Consider the following 26676-nt stretch of genomic DNA (forward strand, 5'->3'; position numbering starts at 1 on the left):
GCTACAAGGGACCACTGTGATCATTCAGTCTAATCTTCTGCATAACACAGGCCATAGGCCTTCTTTGAAATAATTCTTGTTTAAAATAGAATGTATGTTTTAGAAAACAATAACCAATCTTCATTTTAAAGTTGCCAGTGATGGTGAACCACACAACCCTTGGTAAATTGTTCCAGTGAATAATTTCCCTCAGTGTTAAAAATTTATACCTTGTTTCCAGTTTGAATTTGTCATATTTTTGCAGATAGTCTCATTAGCTTCAATGGGATTGCTTACACGAGTAACTGTTATTCACATAAGGATCTGGTTTATAATGTGCACCATACAATGCTATGAATTAGTTATGAGTTAAAACATCAAGCAACAATTGTCAATGGCAGCTTTAAATTATTAAGAGACATGTCATTGCAACTGTTTATTTTCAGAAGAAAATTGAAATAGCCAACTTATAATCAGCCTACTTGGATAGTTTTATTTTACTACATTACAAACATTTTGCGTACAGTACAAGAATCCTAAAGAGTATGCTACTGCTTTAATACTTTGGTTTCCAATTTGTAATACTGTAACATTATAAGCCATTGTAATAGGAACAGTTTAACATAGCTTTTTCTGTTTTCTGTAATTACTTGGATAGTATAATACACGCTTTATATTCTGGGTGGCTGCAAGAGGTGCAAAGCAATATTGTTCACACAGTTCCCTGTATTATTATCTGTTGTGACTAGCTTGATAGAATAAACATCAAGAAGCCTCCAGGGTTCTTTCACTTCATTCATTTTATATTATTCCATTTAGCAATAGCCGTTACAGCTCTGCAGCCTTAATAAATGTTCGAATGAAGTAATGTTATCGTTCTAAAAGAAATAAACCTGCTGTGCCAAACATGATCATATTCATGTTTCATTGATGGACATACACAATCAAATGTACATAACAGCATAGGGGCATCTACTTGCCAAATGATCAAAGTGAAGTAAGGTTGAATCACTTCCCAAAACAGCTAAGCCTTGTTGTTCCATTTTGTGTGTTGTATTTAATTCTAACTAATTTCATTAATATAATTCTATGACTATAACCATAAAAGGCACAACACACAGAAAGTTTTCCTTTAAGAAAACACTACTCTATCTTTCTGTGTTCTTAAGTTTCCCCCTATTCCTATCTGAAAGTGTTTTTTATTTGCTGCATGTAATAAAAAAGCAGTAACGGATTCATATTTGACATGCATATTGATATGGAACATCTGAAGAAGACAATGTCCTGGCAAGAACTTCAAAGTGTCTTCTTCTTCCTACTAGTATCATCTAAACATTGCCTTAATTTCGAACCAACTGCTTTTCCTCCATATCCCTATCTTTCGGATAATGTGATATGGGCTGATGGTGGCTGGTTGGCCGTTAGTCAATATATACATGTTATACATATTGCACACCATATTAAAATGTATTACACACTTTATATGTGTTAGAAAAAAGCTTTATATTTGAATGATTTTATGCTTACTCTTGTTCATTAATACTAAGCAGAGGTGCTGGAAATAGGGGTGAGGCTGCACCCCCGGCTTGAAATAGTAATAACAACCAAATACATGGTTTCTGCTTTCAGCACCCCCACTATAAAAATTGTTTCAGCACCTCTGATGCTAAGTATCCCATAACACTTTGCAAAACTGATGTCAGCTTTGTCACAAGTAAATACGAAATCTGTCAAAATCAAGTGCAGGTGCCTTCACAGGTACCTGGTTTGGAGTGTAGTATCCAAAACAGAGACAAGGAAAAAGTACAGAATAAAACAACAAGTTAAGGAACTGTTATAAACTGTTGGGTTGGATTTTAGTGATGTACAGAGAGTTTTGTAACTTGTAAAACAGTACGATAAATATCTAGTTTACATGTTGAAGCACACCTTGTGTGTAAGACGAACATGCTGCAAGGTAAAAATTTCTTCCCAAAAGGAGGGTATGTATTTCTCCTTTTCATATTGTACTGCTTTGTTTTTAGACAATAAACTTGGCTAAGTTTGGTTATTTGGTCTCAAATATTTTTAAGAACAATCCGCAAGTGTAGTCAAACTATTGGCTTACAATTAAGCAACAGTTCCATCAATAAACTCATCATATTAGTGTCTCTGTGTTCTCATAAACTCCTCTAGTGGTCTCAAATACAGCATGGACCAGTATAGAGCAATGTCTATTTATGTGGTATTGGAACCGTCATAAGTATGGCTTATATATAGTGAATAAGTTTGGACAGGCCAAGATAGTACTTGTCCTAGGCTGGCTGGCTTTAGCATAGTCTTTGCTTGGCATGGGTGTTGCCTTACTGACTTTGTTACCTGGGGTTTTCTGAACCCAAAGCTCTTGGTAACTTTACTCCTTGTGAGGTGGTTGTCAGGAAATAAATCAGTGGGGACACAGCATGTCCGTCTGATATATGATTGGTACAAACAGACAAACAAGAATGCTTTCACTGAAAGTTTTTACTTTATTTAATCTCCAGCACATAAACACACACGCAACAGGTTTAGAGCACCCCAAATCAATAGTTACCCCAAACATCTGGAGTGATCTTCAAGTGTTCAGTGACAGATTTCTGGTGGCCAGCCTTCTGTCTGCTGCTGGGGATCTTAAAATGAGTCCACAAAGAGTCAATCTAACTCAGAACTTTTGTCTCTTTCTATGCATGTTAGTGTTACATAGTTTGTCAATCAAAAAAAAAGTAGGCAAGAGTTAAACAAGAAGTTTCCAGCCATTAGTTGAACAGATGTGTTTTGCACAGTCCATAGTCTCATGGACAAACACACACCAGAAGTCAAAAATAGACAGACTTCCTGTGTTTCAAAGCTGCATACTTCAGCAGTTTAAAAGAAGCAAAACAGGACGGAACAGGGTCACGCTCACTTCTTGTGGTTATCCCCTGCCCCTCCTGGACTGCCTCATTATGCTAAGGTTGCTGCAAAGGCCTACTAGCTTAGCTGCATTGGGAAATAAGTGTAACAGTCAATAGTACAGTTACTGGCAGTGGCCTAGGCAATTTGCTGAGCTGTCAAAATCTCTCCTAACAACTTGTCTTGATGTAAGTTTTCTAAGTGAATCTTACAGCTGCTGTGTAGACAAAGGTGATGTTTTGACCACAGAATGTATCTAAATTGGAGGATATTCATAAACAAGAAGAAGTTATCAGTACAATGGATATACAGAATGTACAGCCTAAAGGCATTTAAGGAACAGCTGAAAAGTCCCTAAATTCTGTAAGGGCTAGATGGCCTTGTCAGCATATATGATCAGTGCATGATCAATCGAAATAAACCAATTAGAAAAGAGGTATGATAACATGAAAATATCATAGTCAGCAAAAGTTATATAAATTGAAGCTTGCACATGCATATTGTATGAGTTATATAAGATACATGCTTAATGTTGATTGGAGGACAATATTGGTTATGTAATTTGGATAGGTATAAATATGCTGGAATATAAGAGAATAGTTGGTGTATTGTAGGAGAAATTCGTCATGACCCACCTATGCCCCAGGAGAAGGTAACAGGCCCTTGTCTTTTTTCTGCCTATCTGTCCATTGTTTCTACAGTAATTGTAACCAAAAGGTATGCTTTTGCTTCAAATAAAAGTTTAAATTAATCAACCTGAATGTCGTGGCCCGAGTCTGTTACACTGCAACCAACAATGGGTGTGTACTTCAGGAGTAGTCCGAGGACTGCACAATCAGGCACTCTTTGTTTAAAAAGAAAAGGGAGAAGCTGGATCTGTGAAGAAGTCCACATCTGAAACCTTTTGAGAACAAGGAGTTACCCATCATGTCTTCCTATGAACAGCCCATAAAATATAAGAGAAGCTGGCTTGGTGACATGCTAGTAGGTTCACGTTACACTGGATCTTGCAAAAAAAGAAAGAATGGGGTTTGATTGATTTTTCATTTACACAGGTATAAATTGTAAGTAACTCCTATTGTGTCTCTCCAACTGTGTGATAGGAATCTATGAAAGTTAAAATCTTTTAGAACATAGTAGAAACACACTTAAAACTAATTAGAAAATATTTTGGAACATTAAATAAGTTTACAGATCAGTTGGCGATGGACGGGCAAACCCTGAGGAAAATATTCCTACTGTAATGTATCTTAAGCTGAATCACAGTAGCCTTAGCCATTTTATCTCATTTTATCTCAGCCACAACTGATCTGGGGGTATAGACATGGATAAATTCATGTATACAAAGAGGACTAATATGCCAATATGTATTGTCTAGACCTGGGAATCTTTTACTGTTATGCACATTCTATTTGCAACCACCTTTGGTCAGATAACTCACCGATCTAGATTTTTCCCCTGTATTGAAGTTAAAAGGGAGGGGGGAGTTGTAATATTTGTCCATTAATGATACTATAAGTGAATAATACCAGTGCTTTTAACCTATTAAATAAATATGAATATACTCTTGTATTATTGTACACTACCTGATTCTGCTCTCACTTATATATGTGTCTATCTGGAGTAACTCCATGGTATTCACTATAGTTGTTTCAGATTTACACAGATGTAAATTAGATCAGAATCTGACCTAACATCTGCATTTTGTCTTGATGGTTCTGATTAAAGCCTCTTTATCTCTTGCCCTCTCATAAAAATAAAATAAACACATACTAAAAGTATATAATTTAAAAGATACTCCCAGAGGTCTTTTTGTTGCAGTCTATCTTTCTATCCAAACATCCATCCATCCATTTATGGAAATATATTATTTGTAAATCCCCAAAAGAGTTTAGCTAGAAATAAAACAATCTAGCTATATTTATTCATGCAAAAATATCCTTTCAGAACTACACAGAGAATCTTGGCTTTGATCTTTGGCTCTCCCTAAGATCTTATCCACAATGAAACAATTCTAGTTGATTTCAATGGGATCTTGGTCAAGCCTTAAATGCATAGATATTCTCTTGCAACCAATGTAAATGTCACATATGTAGGTGAAGCAGATATTTGGAGGTGTCATCTGCTATGCAGATCTGAGAAGAGAATTTTTACTTTTTATAATATTATTTAGTAAGGCCTTTTGCAGCACTACTGAGGTCAGTAGGAGTTTTGCTTGATACTGTTTTAACTTTAGTGAATGCAGGATCAAGTCCATACCAAATATCACTGTCTTGTTAAAATAGAACTCTGCATAGTTCAAAACACTTATAGCAAAATAAATTGGGGAAGGGGAATTGTGGGGTTTATTTTATTCTGTGTCTTCTGAGAGCTAACATCATAAGCCAACACAAAACTAAGTATTAAAAAATGACGTATAGCATAAAACCAATTCCACATTTATAAAATTCCATTTCTAAAATGTTTTATATATTTTGTGCACTAGGCTAAACGATATTTTATTGCAAAGCTAATACTGATCATTAACAAGAAAAATGTACTATGGCCTTTTTCTCCTACCACAGGATGCAAGTAAATCCCTGAAGTCAAGAGGAGTTAATTCTTCCTATAGCAGGAAAATAGGGTTCCAGTTATTCTTATTGTTTCCATTATGATTTATATTGTGGTAGCACACCAAAGCACCTATACTTGTGAAATATATTCAAGACTGAGGCCCTACTTTTCTAGGTGCTGTATCAGTGTATAGTAAGACACAGGATATAACCCAAAGTGCTTACACTCTCATGTTATGTCTACACTGCAAAGAAAAACCTGTGAACCGAGCCTCAGAATCTGGGTCAATTGACTCAGGCTCTGAGGGGTTGGGTTACAGGGCTAAAAATAACAGTGTAGACATTCTACAGTAGACATTCTACTTGGGCTGGAGCCTGGGCTTTGAGGCCGGGTTTTGGAGCCCGGGCTCCAGCCTCAGCCTGCTATTTTTAACCCCTCAGCCTGAGCCCCACGAGCCTGAGTCAATTGAGCTAGGGCTTTGAGGTACTCAGCACTGTAGGTCTTTTATTGCAGAGTAGACTTGCCTTAAGGAGAAAAAAAGAAAGACAAATATGGAAGGAGAGGTTTGTAGCGCACACAAGGCAACATGTTTGAGTTGATGATGGGCATACATCTTGCTAGTTCCCTTTTTCTAAAATTTACTTCATTTATGTTTAATTATTAAGAGAGAAGGGAGAAAGTGAACAGGAGCAAAAGAGTGTGAAACACAAAGATGGTGATTCCTGAGGTAATTTCAGAACATTACCATGGAAGACTTTCTGTCCAAGTGGAGAAAGTGTATAAATAAATTAAACATATTGCAGTATTTCAAAGTGTTCCTGAAAATCCTTCCAAGCCATTGGGAAGTATAGGCATACTGGGCACAGATTCCATACAACTGAATAAATTACTGTATATGGTGGGGTCATCTTCTTAGACCAAAAACCTCTAATGCTGTTTTTGCAGAAAATGCCAGAAATAGTGAAATTAATCAATATTTGACTGCATCTTGAATATTATAGCCTGCTCCAGTATTTCCTCATATCATGTTTTAAAAACTGAGCAACTATGAGCCATATGCTTCAATGGAGCTATGTCTATTTGCAACAGTTAAGGAGGTGGCGCTATATACATGAGCAATTAGGTGTTATCATCACACATTTCTTGTGAGCTATATCAGGTTTAATATTTTAAATTTCTGATCAGAGGCACTGAGGGTTGAATTCTGTACCTATTTTATTTCTCTGGTTTTTTTTAAATAACAGATCATGATTAAAATTAAATGGAGTGAGACTGTTCAAGTCATGACAGTAATTTTAATGGGCTGAAGCTAATCTGTACATTTAAATGGAGTGTCTCTTGGTGGGATTTCGTAGTGCCAGCTAGCCGCTGTCAAGCTAATACTACTTTATAGCTGCAAAAAATATTTTCCTTTCTTTGTAAGGCTTTGCTAAAGCCCTTAAGGAAAATGATGTCTAATGTAACAGAATTTGTTCTGGTAGGAATAAAAACAAATCACAGGGTAGTTCAGGATACTTTCATTCAAAATCAAAGCAATGGTACAATTTTAGCACATATCAGAGGTTCAGTCAGTAAACATAAAAATAATTTACTGTGGCAGTTTAACAAAGTGTTCGTACAGTGGAATATCCTGCTGTGTGTGGGAAAGATGGGAATCATAAGACAATGAAATACACTGTGCAGCTAAACCATCAAAATCTAAAAATGTCAGCTTTATTAAATATATGTACATTAAAATGTGTATTTAAAATGTACATTAAGATGTATATATATATATATATATATCTTACTGTTATTTATTCATATTGAACCAGCAGATCTAAAGGCTTTGTCAAAACACTTGAGCACACACACGCACACACACAACTATGCCCTTGCCCCCCAAACTATGTCCATATTAAAAAGTGGGAGGCATGACCCCCTTGCACCACCACCACCACTTGGCTCTGGTGGCCCCTCCACTCCTATAAAGGTTCCAGTGCCCTTGCTCCCAATACGACTTTTGGATGCAAACAATTTAATTAGTTTTTAAGAGATCTGGACACATTTATGAGTGGGATTGTATGGCTGGGTGGCTTGTGATGGTGGGGGGCAGAGCTCAGTAGCCCTGAGGGTCCCTCTGGTTCACTTCTTATGTTCCTAAAGCTCATCCTTCAGAACTTCAACTGGTCATGTACTGGGGTCAGGAAAGTATTTCCTTCCTCCTTCTCCTCCCAGCCCCATGATTTCTGGTTTGGTCTTTTGGTTTTTTGGTCTCTTTCTTCTGAAATATCAGAGATGGCCACGGCCGGAGATGGGACACTGGAGAGGGTGGGTCAGTTCTCAGTGTTGGCACAGAGCATACTCTCTGTCATGTGATTAGCTGGTTGGCTCTTGCTCATGGGCTCTGGGTCTAACTGATCACTACAGGTGAGGTCGAGAAGGAATTTTCCTCCATGTCAGATTGGCAGTCACCTTGGGGGTCGGGGAGGTTCACCTTTTTCTGAAGCATGGAGTGTGGGTCACTTACTGAGGTCATCTGGGTAGACCTCACTTAATCAATTTCCTGCTATTTCTGGGGCCTCGGGCACTGGTGCAACTCAGTCCCTCTTATTCTCTGACTGTGGCATATAATAGTTTAGTCTCCTGTGAGCTGTAATACTCTGGTCTAATTTTGATTGTAGGTTTAGTGTGTGCTGGGTGATGTCAGTAGCTTGTGGTATGCAGTAGATCAGATTAGATGATTTTATGATCCCTTCTGGCCTTAAACTCAATGACTGTATAACTTTGAGGGCCTCTGCATCCCAGGGGGATCCATCCTGGGAGTGGGGAGGCAGGTAGTGCTTGTACTAATGGGTTCCACTAATGGAAGGAAAATTTAAAGTACAATGGGGACTCCATAGGATCCCTTTCAGCAGAGATGACTACAGGAATCAGTGAATCTCCCAGGCGTCCTGGGCACATGACTCCCTGACTAGTCATAACTACTTTCTGGGACATACTGCTCAGCTCCAGCTCTGTGGCAGAGCAGAGATTGAAGATATCTTGCACCCTGTTGACATCCTTCTAGACAGACTTTCTGCCAAGGGGACCTCAGCCCAAGTTGCAACAGTAAAGCAAATTAGAGCTCATTGTTCATACATGTTAAACCTGCCATATGGATGTGTGATACATCTAGTCATCATAATGTTGGATCAAGAGATCTGATATGATCCAGGACTTTCAATTGCTGCCCTTCTCAACCCATCAACTTTATCCTATACACCCCAGTATCTGATCTGATTTCTGCCCTTCTTTGTTCCTTACCATACTCAAAGCAAGGGAAGAATTTTTGCAGTTTTGAGAGTAAACATCCCAATTGTACACAAATCAACCTGAATCTCTTTACTCTTGAAATTTATTGAGAATTGGTTTTCATGCCAAATTTCCCAGACCTTGGTATGGCCTTAGAGAGGAAATACTGTGAGAATATTATTTCCAGTTATAATTCTTCGACTGATCCTGGCCAAAACCATGAAATGCAGAGACATGTGAACATTTAAAAATAGTTTAATTTATATTTGAAGCTTATAAAAGATTCAGGTAACTTACAATTCATATTTGGGTAAAATATCAATTGTTAATTTACCCTGAACCAGTTTACATGTTCAGCTTTATCTGAGCCCAGAAGCCTCTTGGTTTCAATGCTTTTCAGTTGCAGATCTAATCCTATCTTTGACATGTCTCTGACTTCACCTTCAAAGACCTGAAGAATTACTACAGCATATATTAAGGCATTCTGTTAAATAATCTTTCTAGCTGTTATTGTCTACTACATCACCTTGATCAATCGGTCCTTCAGCCCTCATATAGATTGCACCAATCACAACAATCTTCCATTCTTCTTGTATCCTGGCCTTCCTTCTCCATGTGTGGCCATGTCTTTTCACAATAAAATCTTCCCATGTCTTTGGAGATCGGCCGAGTGGTCGTTTCCGTTTCTGTGAGTATCACTCAGCGACAGTTGCACTCCATTGATTGTCAGTGAGCTTCGCTATATGCCCAGCCCATCTCATTTCGCTATGCCTGCTCTCAACAACGACGTCCTGCACTCTATTCTGCTGTCTGATCACTTCACTGGGGACTTGGTCATGGATTGAAATTCCCAGAATTCTTCTTTCCATCGCCCTCTCCGTGACAGACAGTTGCTGCTCCTCTGTCTTTGCCAGCGCCCATGTTTTGCTGCCATACAACATTGCTGGCAGTACTGTTGAGTTGAAGAGGCTGGCTTGTGTTGCCTTGTTGATTTTTCCTTGGAGGACATCCTTGATAGAACTGAATGCTCACCAACCTGTTTTCTTTCTTTGCGAGAGTTCACCTTACTGATCGTGGCGCAGGTTAATTTCTTGGCCCAAATAGATATATTGCTCAATTTCTTCTATTTGTTCTCCCTTGGTTGTTATTTGGGCTTTTGGCAAGGTATCAGACTGCACAAATTTCATTTTGGAGCAGCTAATTTTCAGTCTGACTTGGCTGCTTTTTGTGTTGCAGTCTCATGGCATTTTCTGTAGTTTGATAGTATTTTTGGTGATCAACACAATATCACCCGTGAATCTGAGATGGCTTAATTGCTTTCCATTGATGTTGATTCCACCCTTCCAATTAATCCACCTTATTACCATTTCGAGGCAGGCTGTGAAGAGTTTCTGTGAAACAGTCTCCTTGTTTCACACCTTAACTGGGAAGCAAAAGGGAGTATCAAATAACATTATATCTGTAGTGCAGTCAAAATTTGTTTCCTTTAATATTTTGATATAGTTTGTGTCAATGCCATGCTCTGCAAGAGCTTTCAACACTGCATTGATCTCTACAAACACTTTTTCATGTATCATGACAAAGGTAATACATAAAGGGAATTTGTATTCCCTCGAGTGTTCCAAGCTGGTTTATAGTGAAAATATGGTCCATTGTGCTGAAATTCCTTTGAAAGTCTGCCTGCTCTCTCAGCTGCTTCTCATCCAGACTCTGTGAGAGTCAGTTTTTTATTATTTTGGTGAACAGCTTGTAGACATGTGAGAGCAGGCATATTGGATGATAGTTCTTTAGATCTTCAGGATCACCCTTCTTGTACAGCAGAATGGTGTTGGACTCCTTCCAGCTAGATGGTATCTTCTGCATTTCCAAGTAACGGCTAAACCTCTGAGCAAGGGTTTCCCAGGGGTCTTGGCCTCCAGCTCTTATCATTTCAATTGTCAGTCCATCTTTACCTGTGGCTTTTCCTTCCTTCATCTGGTGAACTGCATGTCGAACTTCGCTGACATGCTCATTGGTCTGTTGAAGTGTTGGTACTGGGACATTTATCTGAGACACAAACAGTTCGGTGTAGAAATCTTTGCAGACAGCTTCCATTCCTGTTCTATCAATTACTGGTTTTCCATCCCTGTTCTTCAGCACCATTATTGTTGACCGGTACAGTGTCAATTGCCTTTTGCATTTTTTGAGGCTTCTGCGATCTTCAGTCTTTAAGAACCTATCATTTCAGTATTTCTCAAAGTCCTCCTTTAGTCTTCTTCTTATCAACTTGCAGAGGAAGGAGTACTCAAGATTGTCCCCATCATTTCTCTTCATATTCCTCTGCTTCTCTAGCAGGTTCTGTGTTTCCTCCGAGATTTTTCCCTTCACTCTTTGCGGTCTTTCTTTCTCAGATAATTTCACGCATTGCCTCAATTTATCAGTGAAGTTTTTATAATCCTCATCATAATTATCTATATGACTTCAGTCTTCCTTGGAAATGTTTGCTTTCAAAATTGCCTCATTGCATATTTTTGGCCGCTGTCTCTGATTTGCCATCTGTAGCGCTTTCTTCTCCACCTTCTCGTTGAAGTTGAGCCATGCTCTGAGCAAGCGATGGTCACTACCAGTGTTAAATGATGATACTACTGAGATGTCTTGTACAATGCACCACTTATCGATCAGAATATAGTCAATCTTGTTCTTGTTCTTCTGCTACAAAATCTTATCTCAATACCTCAAAGTGGCACAGCAGTGACCCTGGCTTGTCTGACAGCGAGGATAGCAGAGTTTATTCTTCAGTAGGTTCAACCATGCTATTACGGTGTCAGACTACCAACCCAGGGAGAGAACAGCTATCCTCCTCCTTGAGGTTGGGTGCTTGCTAAGTTGAGGAGGTAAATGCACCACTGACAGCATAGCCAGCGGGTGGGTGAAGAAATGGCTAAAACAATGTGAATAAACAGGCCCCAACTCCTTGTGTGCTCCTTGATCCATTCTACGATGGTGGTGGAGAGTTCAGTTGACGAGAGGCTGTTAAGAATCTCAGGGTCAGAAAAAGGACTGCCCTTTCAGTGTGCACCTATAACTGCAGGACACTGATAAGAGATGATTCGATCAACCATCTAATGGAGGAAAAGGCAAGGACTGTCTGCAACATCCTTGGTCTCTGTGAAACACAACGAAGAAAGGAGATGGAAGTGAAGTGTTGAGTCAAAAGTGCCATCATGTTGGGAAAAGGAGAAGGCATGAGACCTGTTGGAGGAATCGGCTTCATCATTAATAAGGAATGGTCTTCAAAAATCATTTCCTGCAAGTTCAAGTCATCTCACATTGGAGTGCTACACCTCCAATTGGACAAGAACAGCACTCTCAAGATTATTCAGATCTCTGCTCGCACAAGCACAAGTGAAGATGATGATGTGGAAGAATTCTATCAGGAGCTCAAGGAAACCCTCGCTCAAAAATCCATACATACGATTGTGATGGGAGATTTCAATGTCAAAATTGGAAGAGGGAAAGAAGGTGAAAAGTTCAATGGAAGGTATGACATTGGCGAATGAAATCCATGAGGAGAGTGACTGGCAACTCTGGCGGAGATGAAAGAAATGTTCATTGGTAACACCTGGTTTAAGAAGAAGACCAAGAGGAGGTGGACATAGATTGCGCCCAATGAGAAGAACAAGAACAAGATTGGCTACTACATAAAGTGTTAAAATTCTAGAATATTGATATGGTTTCCTCTTTTGTCCTGAGCCATTTAAATGTACTGCACTGTCCTGAACAGGTCCAGTAGAAACTCTGGGAACTCACCTTTACCCCCTTCCCTCTTGTAGTTTTGTTTTATACCAGTATTTACTATCCATCTGTTCACATTTTGCAACATCGGTTCCCTTTTTTCAGTAGCTGCTGTTTCTCAGAAACATTCAGCAAATGAATAGGGATCAGTTCTTTTTTCAGATCCACAAGAGCAAAACTGGTTTCCACCACTCCGCATCCTTACCTTCTTGGAAAGCTATTCCATCACGTGGCATCCACTATGTCAGCCACCCAGACTTCTTGCTTGAATTCCAGAGGTACAATTTGCAAACCCAATTTTTGGATAGGTATGCTTTCCCCAGTCACTGTCTCCATTTGAGTCCAAAACTAGGTGGTTTAGTTTTGGATCCTCTCTTCCACAGCCTTTTTATCATGTCAGATCTAAGAGCATATGTTGGAGCCTCTGTCAACTATCCCTATACTCATCACCAATCCTATTACACATGCAACTGCCAAACTCTCATTACAGTTGTTTTACTGCCCAGACTGAAATAAAACCTGTGGAGCTGATCTTGGTACCTCCAATGTTTGCCCTTTCAGCTTCATGTTCCCCTTTCTGGGGCAGGGAGAGAAGCTTTAACTAGATGCTTGTGACAGTCTATCTTGGCCCACCTTCAATTTATAGCAATCCTTCTGAACTAGGAGGAGTGGTAGATACGCTGGAGGGCAGGGATAGGATACAGAGGGACCTAGACAAATTGGAGGATTGGGCCAAAAGAAATCTGATGAGGTTCAATAAGGATAAGTGCAGGGTCCTGCACTTAGGACGGAAGAACCAATGCACAGCTACAGACTAGGGACCGAATGGCTAGGCAGCAGCTCTGCAGAGAAGGACCTAGGGGTGACAGTGGACGAGAAGCTGGATATGAGTCAGCAGTGTGCCCTTGTTGCCAAGAAGGCCAATGGCATTTTGGGATGTATAAGTAGGGGCATAGCGAGCAGATCGAGGGATGTGATCGTTCTCCTCTATTCGACATTGATGAGGCCTCATCTGGAGTACTGTGTCCAGTTTTGGGTCCCACGCTACAAGAAGAATGTGGATAAATTGGAGAGAGTCCAGCGAAGGGCAACAAAAAATGGTTAGGGGTCTGGAACACATGAGTTACGAGGAGAGGCTGAGGGAACTGGGATTGTTTAGTCTGCAGAAGAGAAGAATGAGGGGGGATTTGATAGCTGCTTTCAACTACCTGAGAGGTGGTTCCAGAGAGGATGGTTCTAGACTATTCTCAGTGGTAGAAGAGGGCAGGACAAGGAGTAATGGTCTCAAGTTGCAGTGGGGGAGGTTTAGGTTGGATATTAGGAAAAACTTTTTCACTAGGAGGGTGGTGAAACACTGGAATGCGTTACCTAGGGAGGTGGTAGAATCTCCTTCCTTAGAAGTTTTTAAGGTCAGGCTTGACAAAGCCCTGGCTGGGATGATTTAATTGGGGATTGGTCCTGCTTTGAGCAGGGGGTTGGACCTTCCAACCCTGATATTCTATGATTCTATGATTCTTTTTGTGGCCACTTTTGTCACAGTATCAGCATTTAACTGAATTGTTTCTGTCAATTTTTGCATTATTGCCAGGTTCCCTTATTTTGCAAACCAAATTGATCATTTGTCCCAGTTGTTCAGTGTGATCATTAACCAGATTAGAATCCTTCTGTCTTCATACATATTACACACAGAGTGTACTTACAGGGTCCATGGTGATCAGCTTCTCTCTTCTTAACTATCTGGTTCAAAGCTGCAAGAAAAGATTCCAGTTCTGTAGCAAATTCTACAGCTTCTTTTGGCCTCCTTTCACTGATCTTGATCTGCAAGATGTTGTTTTAAATCCTGGTGGCCATTTTTTATTTCTGCAAGCACCTCCATGATCTGTGTCATCTTGGTTCAACATGAATACCAGCTCATAGCCTCTTTCCTTGGAAACTGTGATGCAACCCTGACACTAGTGTTACCTTTTTTTGCCCGAGTGGCTAGCTATAAATTTGGGGCCTTGCAGGTTGTTCCACTTGGGAGTAGAAATCGGTGATGATCTTCAGGTATGTCTTTGATGCAACTTTGTTTATTTACAAAAAGTGTACTAAGCCCTGTGTCTCTGAATGCAGAAGGAACCAAGAACAAAACAAACCATTTCTTAGCTTCTTTACCAACAGAACAAAAAACTGCCTTCTCTTTTCCAGGGTCACATTCTGCTCACAGATTACTGCTAGCCTTTCTTACCTTTTCCAGCTACATCTCTCTTTATGTTTTTGGTCTGTCCTCAGTTTCTGTGTGTTCTTTCTCATACCAACTCACACACAGAGGCATGTGGTGGTCGCACCCTCTGCCTAAATGGTGTTAATTTCTGTGTAGACTCTATTAGGCTTTGTTTTAGTTGTGGCCCCTTACCTGTCTCTTACAACTGTCTTAAATGGAAGAGTTGTTAATACATCAGCTTGAATGACGTTTTAACACAATCCATAACAAGGTTTCACTCAGCTCATACGACAGCATCTAATACTAAAGTTGCAGCAAACTACCTGAAATACACCTGGATACATTTAAAATTTAAGAGTCAGAGAGTGGAAATATACAGCTAGCTCATAAGTAACAGAGGTATTTTGAATGTCTTCCTCTTTCTTTAGTTTTAACATGGAGAACACTGTCACTCCAGATTGCCAGTCAAATTAAAGCTTAGGAAGTGTATGCAGTAATGCAGTCTTTCCATTGACTTCAAAGGGCTTTGGATAAAGGTCACAGCAATTTTCAAAGGGTTATTATGTTACAAATATAGAAATACTGAAATACCACAAATAATGTGGCAAATGTTATCATATCATTATGGGACATGCTGTTGAATGTGAAAAAATAGCATATTATGAAGCACAACTCAACAAATAAAAAGGTAAAAATATATTAAACTTCCATTTTCAGTGTGTATAGCAATGGTTCCATCAAAGTGGAACAAATGGAAACAGACAAAGTTTATGGTTTGTTTCTATACAAATTGGTCACATCTGTTTCTAAAATCTTTATAAATCTATTTTTCAAACATCAGCATTGTCATATCTTTTTATTTCTTTCCTTTCAGTCTCTTCCTACTTTTTAACATCTAAAACATTAGAAAGAAAAATAGCGAGGGTCAGAGCTGGAAAGAAATCCCTTTGTTTTCATAAATGTAGCCATCTGTTTTAATTTTAAAAGAAAAAAATATTTTTAAAGAGGTCACATCTTCCAAAATCCTGTTTCATTGCATTCTAAAATAGGTCCTGGAGTAGCAAACATCTAATCTATGCTGCGGTGGGTGTGTGAGTGATTCACAGGATTGGCTGTTAATAAATCAAACTTTGTTGCCTCTTGCCTTGGGAACTAGTGAGATACAACCCCCCTATTTTCACTTCCTCCAGCTGAAGTCCAATACATTAGAGTCAGATGACATGCTGTGGAAACTTCCATGAAAACAAAACCAATTTTCAGTTAAACTGAACAGATCATGAAACACATATCAAAATTAATTAAGATTAGAGACAAATTTTCTGATAAGTCAGAAGAACTATTTCTGTTTTTATAGTAGCAATTAGTGATTGCATTAATAGTTAACAAATACTCTTGTGGTATATGATTCATTCTCGTGTGAAAAATAAATGAAATGTGTGGGCTACATGTTTGGCCAAAGAAAAGTGATTTCTGTTTGCATTCCATGCAAACCTTTTATTTTAACTAATAATAATACCACCCAGAATTTTCTCTGCTAAATTATCTTGTTAGCAAATCTTGCTTCAGGTTCTTAAACATTTATAGTACTTCGTTGTTTGACTGGTTTTTTTTAATAAAATAAACTTTCTAATACAGCTGAGATGCACAAAGCAAATAAATCACTATGCTCATCACATAGTGAAAGAAACACAAATTCATCATTCAAAGGACTCATGATGGGCTCTGTAGCATATGGTGTGTGTTGCAAATACTACAGGAATCAGTTGAAACAATTCTTGGTAAACTTCACAAACATATGGACTCTGAAACAGCAACCTGAGATCTTGCTTAGAGTTTTGGAAATAAAAAACTAAATGTTACTCCTATATATATTGACTAAAATGTGTATTGATCAAGTAGCTTTCTGTATGTTGGAATGATCTTTAAATATATTAAATATATTATCTGATCTCAATGAATGTCTTGGGACCCACTGTATCATTATGCAGACAATCTGCATATATTTTTACTTTGATACTTATTTTTTCTTCTTTTAAAAACTGATTTTAGTATTGGTGAAATTTGACGTCCTTCCAGAATAAATGTAACTACAGAATAGCATTCCTTTCTATACAACTCTGCCCAACTCCCTCAACCCTGTTATAGAGAAACATCTTGAAAAGTGAGAGGACAGTTCAGTTCCCATGACCCCTCAATCCTTGACCTCTTTGCTGAGATAGTCAGCAAAAAAGCATAATTATTAGTACCAACTTTGATGGCTGTTTTTTGAGATATGAACATGTGTCTCTTAGGAAGATGACAGAGGCCACTAAGTAATTTCATATAGATCATCAAAGAGCCATCAGATGGCAACAATGTCCAGCCATTTTCTACCTTATCTGTATTCATATTTATGATCTGAAGGCTCCGCAACTCATTACTAATAACTATGAGCCATGCATTTTATATGTATTTAATAAAATATACTGAATTATGGATAATTTTATATGAAAATATATACAGTATGATTTTTGTTGTTTTGTTATTTTTCCTGGTTTAATCTGTAGTTTGTAAGATTATTATTATATGTAAATATAAGCCACACACCTCCTGAGTGTGGTGTTCTGTCCCCTGTAGTGGCACAGAGACCACTTAGAGTTAACAAGTCTGCTACAGCCTTAGCTAAGAACGATGTGTCTTTTAGCTCATGCAGTAAAGGCTCATGATTTAGCTCCAGAGTTCCCAGGTTCGATTCTGTCTGCTGATGACTGAGGTCTGTCGGTATTACATAAACTGTAAATTCTCGCAGGCAGACAATAATTTACATATACACTTCTATTTCATTCTCCTAAATGGTGAATCCTAATTGATGAATCCAGATTGTTTCTGCCTGAAAATAGAGTCACATTTCTCATGCTGTCAGGATCTTTTCAGTCTAATTTGCAGATAAAATCAACCAGATCTGAGTAAGCTTGGCTACTTTCCTACGGGAAAACTGTCTGGAGAAGAGAAAAGCAAAATCTCTGCTAATGGAATTTTGGTTAATTTCAATCTCTAAAGTTTCACAGCAAAGTTTCTGAGAGACATTCAGTTTACAATTTATAAGCCGGGTATATTCCTCTCTTGGACAAACAGAGCTTCTCAGTGCTCACCATTTTTGAAAATCAGGCTATTTATCGACCAAAATATGGATTTAGGAGCCAAATTTCGGGCTTCTCATTTTGAAAACCTGGCCCTAGCCTTTAAGCAAATGGAGCCTACTTTAAAGTTGTTTTCCATCTCAAATCAGGACAATCATCACAACAAACATCATCTTGGAGTCAGTCTCTCTGAAAGAATAAGTCTCCAAACAATTCTCTGTAGGCAGCTGTTGCAATGGTATCACTTTCACAAAGCTGCCCCATGCTAGTTGTGTCGTGATTGACTGGAACTTCTCAAAGGGCTAGACTATGCCTTTAGGCGTATCTCTGTTTAAGAGATGGTACAAGGCTCCATTGCCATTGGAAGAAGTAGGGGAAGGATTGTGACAGTTCATCCTTTGCTCACTTTGTGTTCTAGGAAGGAAATAATCTGCTTCTGTCCTTTCCCAGGTGTAGCATACTTCTTCCTTGTGCTGGCTCAGCTTTACGTACTTTGCAACCAAGATATAAAACTTGATGGATGACTTTTCTGTAAAAATGTTATTTTTAAAGCAAACTGTGTTGTAGTGAATGGCAAAAGATAATTGAAAAACATCAGGAAACTCTAAGCTTTGCTTGTTCAGAAGTAGATATGTATGTATATATAATGTTTAGTCCACCCAGATTGATAACCAGTATATCAAAGTTAGTAGCCATTTACCTAACTGTAGACCATGTTCCAATCTGTTTGTACATTCCTAACACATGCCCTATTTTGTTATGTACATATAATTATGGATGGCAATGCCTGAAAATTTCCCAACCTAGGAGGGCTGTCGATTAATCACAGTTAACTCATGTAATTAATTCAAAAAAATTAATAGCGATTAATCATAGTTTTAATTACACTGTTAAACAATAGAATACCAATTGAAATTTATTAAATATTTTGGACGTTTTTCTACATTTTTAAATATACTGATTTCAGTTGCAATACAGAATACAAAGAATACAGTGCTCACTTTATATTATTTTTTATTACAAATATTTGCACTGCGAAAATGATAAAAGAAACTGTATTTTTCAATTCACCTCATACATGTACTGTAGTGCAATCTGTTTATCGTGAAAATGCAACTTACAAATGTAAACACTGCAAACCTGTTTTTCAGCAATTCACTGGTATATTTTTTCCTTTTGTGTTTTTACATCTATTTTATACACTAATGCATGTCTATTTCCAAGACATTTATTTGTTAATATAATCTTGTCACCTATTTTCCCTACTATAAAATTAGTATTTTTATTCCTCTTTCCAAGTATACAGGTTATATATAAAGATGAGTTTTCTTGTACTAAGTATTGAGCAAGCCACAGATAATTGATTAAGCACTTTACAACTGTCCCTGGGCTGTTTAAAAATTTCCATCGGTACTTTTTTTTTTTGGACAGAAAATAGGTTTTAAACAAAATTAACATTTTTGTAGAAAGTGTCTGTTTTCAAAATAGAAATGTATTCTTGTCAGAAAACTAAAAATGCAAAAATCAAAATAAATGTTTTTGATAAAAACGTTCATTTTTTCCTGTCACTTCAGTAGAAACTTTTGGAGGGGTTATTATTGAAAACGTTTTCCCCCAGTGTTCAGATTTTCAACACAAAGTTGAATTTTATTTTGTCTGAAAATCTTTTCACTTTTATTGCAATTTTCCACAGGGGAAAAAACAAACCAAAAAACAAAAGGCCCCAAATCAAAAATCTCACACAATTTTCCAAACAGCTCAGTGCATCTGCTTTCTTGTTTTGTAATGCTGTTGCAAGAGACAAGTGGAGCTGCTTGGATTTGGCAAACCAATAAAATGCAATAAATTATTCCAAAGATAATCTATCATGCTGGAAGTCAGATAAAATCAGAGAATAATGAAAATTGGTATGTTGGTCTCAGAAAACTAGCTGCTAAGAAGATGGCATAAAAGCAGCACATTAAATAAGATGATTTGTAAGAATCAGAGGCCAAAAATGCACTGACTTACAACCTTAACTTCAGTGGGGTTGCACTTGTACAGAACCTTTGAAGATCTGAGCTTTAACTCTCAAAATAGCATGGGTGTACATGTGTTAATGAGGCCCTAATGTTGTTTAGCACAGGTACAAATAAAGACTGATGAAATTGCTGAAACTGCTTATTTGTATTTGTACACACTTATGAACATTTCAAAGTAACCTCCTAGATCTTTCAGTAGAAGTTAAAAGATAATTACATGTGGTATATAACAGTTACATACAGTATTTTGGAGTTGGTACAGAAAATTAAATATTCATAGTGACATTCTTTCATCCTGTCATTTACGCTTAAATGAAATGTTTAAAAGAATAAATGAAAAACTTATCCTTAAATTTAAATACCTGCCTTCCCCAACCATGTCCCATAGTTTACTTAAACAATTGGGAATACTTCATTTTAATTCTGTGCGTCGCTTTCAGATGGCATTAATAAATTATTTCATTTCACTGTAAATAATTAATGGGATCTGCAAACACTAACATGAATCTGAAACCATCTAGCCAAGTAATTGACAAAATACTAGTATTTCTGTGATGTGCTTAGCACAAGCATTTTTGTTAAAAGTCAATATTTTTTACTGGTATGTCATAAAACAAAAAGTAAAGTAAAGAGAAAGCTCCTTCAGACTGCTCTTTTCCCCCCAGAATCAACCTCCCCCTTTAAATGTATTATTTTGACAGATGGGGTCTCTGATTTTCATTGGATTAAATAATGCTCGCAGGAAAGAACACCAAACAAAGACAATAGCAAGGGCTATGTTTTTACACAGCCTGGAACACATTCATGCATAAATATTGGAATTGCCAATATTACCAAAGAGCTGACAGGAAAGGTTTATATGCTACTTATACTCAAGGGGCCAATCTGATCACATCTCTGTGAAATGTCACTGGCCCACCTCATCAGTTACTGGAGTCAGAAGTCAGGGTATTTCACTCCTCCTGATTGTACCAGCTAAATATTTATCCTTTTTATGTATGTGATGATTGGGCTGGTCAAAAGAGTTTGTGTAAGCTCCCTGCCTATATAACTGTTAAAAATCACACTTTTATTGCACTTTATAATTTATGTATAGCCTTTGGAAAATGCCAACAATGAGGCAATTGCATTATGCTAGACCTGTTAATAGTAGTTGGGAGTTCTTCAGATATAATTGAGTTACAGCTGAGAAACTCCAGAAGACCTGAAAATTGTCATCTTTCAAAGCTTCCTATGTAAAAGTGAAAAAAAAAAAAAGTAAAATGGGTTTGTAATCTGTGAGGCAGCCATTTTATTCCTGAGACTTTGAATATACATTTTCTAGTAAGGTAAATGGATGTTTTGCACTTCATATGCACTGATCAGAGAAAATTCTGTAGCCTGTAGTTGGGGTATGTAAGGGTTAAGTAGAGATCTGGGAAATCGCTGGTGTGCTGGCATGGTATTAGGGAGTAGGCACAAGCATGCACTATTCCATCACTTGATAGATAAAAGTGTCATCCTGCCATAAAGTTCCCTTCTGCTTGTTAAGGATTGATAAGCATTGCAGCTGCATAAGTAATGTGGGGATGTAACGGATACTCTTTGTATAAAGACAGGTTTCAGAGTAACAGCCGTGTTAGTCTGTATTCGCAAAAAGAAAAGGAGTACTTGTGGCACCTTAGAGACTAACCAATTTATTGGAGCATAAGCTTTCGTGAGCTACAGCCCACTTGAAGTGAGCTGTAGCTCATGAAAGCTCATGCTCAAATAAATTGGTTAGTCTCTAAGGTGCCACAAGTACTCCTTTTCTTTGTATAAAGAAGTGTTATCTCCCCCTCCCTTCCTTGTCCAGCTACATAAACGAGCTCAGGGTCATGGCCCCTTCCTCCCTTCCCTGCAAACTGCTGATTAGGGGAACTTGTGTCTGCAATTACTGCAAAGAAATGTATCTTCAAGGTAAAAATGACTGTATGATATGCTTAATGCTGTAAATAGCAAATAGGGGTGGGTATAATCATATTCAGCTTATAGCTATTAATATTCATTGTATGGGCATTCATATTACTCAGTAAGAGTTTTGAGGGTGTTGTAGTAAATGCGGATATTTACATACTAACTTAGATAAAAGAGTGTGAGGTGATTAACTCAGTGCTTACTCGACAATTGAGTAGAGGGGAACAAGCACCATAATAAAGAAGCCCCGTCTACTCAAGCTGCCTCTGGGTCCCCCTGCTCATTCTTTAACACCTGTCTTCTTTCTGGAGGGCATTGTTGTGTTACTGAGCTATTTTACTTAATATTTTTTCATGTACAGATTTTTCCTTGATGAATTTCAAAATGCAACTGAAATTGAAAAGCAAAAGTGCTTTAGACATGCACATTAGATAGAATGAAAATTACAAAATGTAAGAAATACTTCAGATAATTAAAGAAATCAAATCTATTTGTGGGAAACATCACTCAAAGAAATTTCAGCAAATAAAAGCAGAATCTGGTTTAATTGGGTAATTAAAATAATGCAGTACAAATAAAAACAATATAAAACAAATGGAAAAATGGGGTAGTTGATGGCAGCAATTAGTACAAATTGGCAGTTGACTGCTGTTGTTAAGAGAAGCTAAAGGTATCAATGATAACCTGGATTTGTGCTGGAAGTGGCCCACCTTGATTATCATACACATTGTAAGGAGAGTGATCACTTTACATAAGCTATGACCAGCAGGAGAGTGGGGTGAGGGGAGAGAAAACCTTTTGTAGTGATAAACACCCATTTTTTCATGATTTGTGTGTATAAAAACAAACATCTGTATTTTCCACAGTATGCATCCGATGAAGTGAGCTGTAGCTCACGAAAGCTTATGCTCAGATAAATTGTTTAGTCTCTAAGGTGCCACAAGTACTCCTTTTCTTTTAATGAAAAATCTGTATCCAGTGGGGCTAAGAATAATAAGAAGTTCTTTAAATATATCAGGAACAAATGAAATCATAGCAATGATAGAGTCCAATAGTAGATAAGAACAGTAAAGTTGTCAATCCTGATGCAAAAATGCAGAAGTATTCAATAGATATTTCTGTTCCGCACTTGGAAAGAAGCAGGATGATATATTTTAGGAAGGAAATACTTTCCATACCATCAGGAAGTAGGGAGCATGAACTATTAAAGTTAAACACTTTTAAATTGGCAAAGTGGGATAACTTGCACCCCAGCATATAAAAATAATTGACTGAGTCATGGTAGATAAACTATTGAACATTAGCAGTCCTTGGATGGATAAGCAGGGGAATATCGAGTAGGAGTAAGGAGGCGGTAGTTTCTCCACATACAGAATTACTGTGATTATTCCTGGAATACTATGTCCAGTTCTGGTTTCTTGGAAAGGAGTCACTATAGAGCTATAAGAATTATCTGAGGTCTGCAGAACATTTCTTATAGTGAGAGACATAAAACGCTCAATCCATTTTGTTACTCCAAGAGAAGGTTAAGAGATTATTTAACCTTCATCTACAAATACCTATATGGGTAGGAGATTTTTAATAATAGATAGCTCTTTAATCTAACACAAACAGGCATAATGAGATGCTATGGTTGGAAGCTGAAGCGAAACAAATTCAGACTAGAAATAAGGCAAATTTTTTAACAATGAGGTTACTTAACCATTGGAACAATTTACCTAGAGATGTGGTGGATTCTCCATCACTGAACATCTTTAAGACAAGACTCGGTATGTTCCTAGAGGATTATTATGGGCTTCAGGCACATATTACTGGGTGAGGTTCTGTGGTCTGTTACGCAGGAGGTCAACTAGATCATCATCAATGGTCAATTCTGGCCTTAAAAATCAATTAGTTTATTTATAATGTCTCCACAATGTTGTGATAGTTTATTAGAAATAAACATTGTAATGATGTATTAAATTTTAATCAATACTATATTTTAATAGAATTATTTAGAAATGTTATGGTAATTCATTTAAAATTTTACCAGTTTTTCAGAGTCACCCTTATCAAAGTTTAGAACCTTTCTGTGGTGATTGGATGCAGGGTTCAGTAGTTCTTACCTGTAGATCCTAACAGCATCCAATGAAGTGAAATAATACAGACCCTTATCTCTGTGTGGTTCTCCCCTAACGGAAATAAACTGTTGCTTCTTTACAATTTCTAACGATATAAGTAACCCAAAGCTCACATGATGTCAGTACACTTGTCCTAATGTCATGCATCTGATTACAATTTAAAACATTACTGTACCTGACATACTTTACAACACTGCTTGCTTGTTAACTCATTCACTGAAAACCCATGACAAACCATTACCAATAAAGGTTACATTTATTGTAGTAAGCTACAGCTTATGAGCAGAAAAAATAATGAAAAGCAAAGAAGTGTTACAAAATATTTTTGAACATATTTTCTCTGATGCAAAAATCTGAGCTTAACATTTTGTGCAAAGGGACCAGTCTTTCATTAACAAGATGAAACGTGTAGGCTATGTAAGGAGACAGACAAAAAAAGACTTCACAGAAAATTGTGGAGGAAAGAAAATATACCTGCTCAGAATCTTCTTACATTTTAAATAGAGCATTATTGATTTATCCAACTAGTAGACAGTCATTTTCTGTAGAACACGATTAGAGAGGATGTATGGAGTCTCATGAAAATGAATGACTGCTTCACAAAATGTTATGGGGAAGCATTAGCCTTTGTTGCTCCCATATGGGATGGTAAAAGCAAATACTAAGTGTCACAGTTCACAGCTGGTTTCATTTTAGACTCTTCTTCGTCTCTCTGAGATCATCCTCTGAGGTGTTAGGCATCTTGCCTTCACCAGTCGTGGGGTGAAGTTCCATGATTCCCCCCCCCCACTTTTTAGATCAGCCCCCCTGGATGCATCACCCGGTTTACCAACCCTGATTACTCTGCAGGCCTGTCTGGGTTCAGCTGCCCTGCACAACTTTTCTTTCGGAGCTGTGACCAGGGCATGAATATAGTGGGCCAAAACAACCTTTTCCTAACAAAGTATTGTTTAATCCCAACAGCAGAAACAAGCATAACAGGAAGAAGATTTCCAACACAACAGTCTACACACATTTGTTTTACGTAAGGCTTAGGTAGAACTACCTTAACCCAGCAAAAAGAAAAGGAGTACTTGTGGCACCTTAGAGACTAACCAGTTTATTTGAGCATAAGCTTTTGTGAACTACAGCTCACTTCATCGGATGCATACTGTGGAAAGTGTAGAAGATCTTTTTATATACACACAAAGCATGAAAAAATACCTCCTCCCACCCCACTCTCCTGCTGGTAATAGCTTATCTAAAGTGATCACTCTCCTTACAATGTGTATGATAATCAAGTTGGGCCATTTCCAGCACAAATCCAGGTTTTCTCACCAGCCCACCCCCTCCCCCCCCCCCCACACAAACCCACTCTCCTGCTGGTAATAGCTTATCTAAACCACTTTCTACAAGCCATTACCCTCTGATCCCACTGAAAGTTACCAAAAGAAACTACAGCATTTTCTCAAGAAACTCCCTGAAAAAGCACAAGATCAAATCCGCACACACACACCCCTGGAATCCCGACCTGGGATATTCTATCTACTACCCAAGATCCATAAACCTGGAAATCCTGGGTGCCCCATCATCTCCGGCATTGGCACCCTGACAGCAGGATTGTCTGGCTATGTAGACTCCCTCCTCAGGCCCTATGCTACCAGCACTCCCAGCTACCTTTGAGACACCACTGACTTCCTGAGGAAACTACAATCCATCAGTGATCTTCCTGATAACACCATCCTGGCCACTGTGGATGTAGAAGCCCTCTACACCAACATTCCACACATAGATGGACTACAAGCCGTCAAGAACACTAACCCCGATAATGTCACGGCTAACATGGTGGCTGAACTTTGTGACTTTGCCTTACCCATAACTATTTTACATTTGGGGACAATGTATACCTTCAGATCAGCGGCACTGCTATGGGTACCCGCATGGCCCCACAGTATGCCAACATTTTTATGGCTGACTTAGAACAACGTTTCCTCAGCTCTCGTCCCCTAATGCCCCTACTCTACTTGCGCTATATTGATGACATCTTCATCATCTGGACCCATGGAAAAGAAGCCCTTGAGGAATTCCACCATGATTTCAACAATTTCCATCCCACCATCAACCTCAGCCTGGTCCAGTCCACACAAGAGATCCACTTCCTGGACACAACAGTGCTAATAAGCGATGGTCACATAAACACCACCCTCTCCCGGAAACCTACTGACCGCTATTCCTACCTACATGCCTCCAGCTTTCACCCTGACCACACCACACGATCCATCGTCTACAGCCAAGCTCTGCGATACAACCGCATTTGCTCCAACCCCTCAGACAGAGACAAACACCTACAAGATCTCTATCAGGCATTCTTACAACTACAATACCCACCTGCGGAAGTGAAGAAACAGATTGATAGAGCCAGAAGAGTTCCCAGAAGTCTCCTACTACAGGACAGGCCTAACAAAGAAAATAACAGAACACCACCAGCCGTCACCTTCAGCCCCCAACTAAAACCCCTCCAATGCATTATTAAGGATCTACAACCTATCCTGAAGGATGACCCAACACTCTCACAAATCTTGGGAGACAGGCCAGTCCTTGCCTACAGACAGCCCCCCAACCTGAAGCAAATACTCACCAGCAACCACATACCACACAACAGAACCACTAACCAAGGAACCTATCCTTGCAACAAAGCCCGTTGCCAACTGTGCCCACATATCTATTCAGGGGACACCATCACAGGGCCTAATAACATCAGCCACACTATCAGAGGCTCGTTCACCTGCACATCCACCAATGTGATATAT

The sequence above is a fragment of the Lepidochelys olivacea genome (assembly GCF_965140295.1).
Source record: "Lepidochelys olivacea isolate rLepOli2 genome assembly, chromosome: 3".
NCBI classification, from domain to species: domain Eukaryota; kingdom Metazoa; phylum Chordata; order Testudines; family Cheloniidae; genus Lepidochelys; species Lepidochelys olivacea.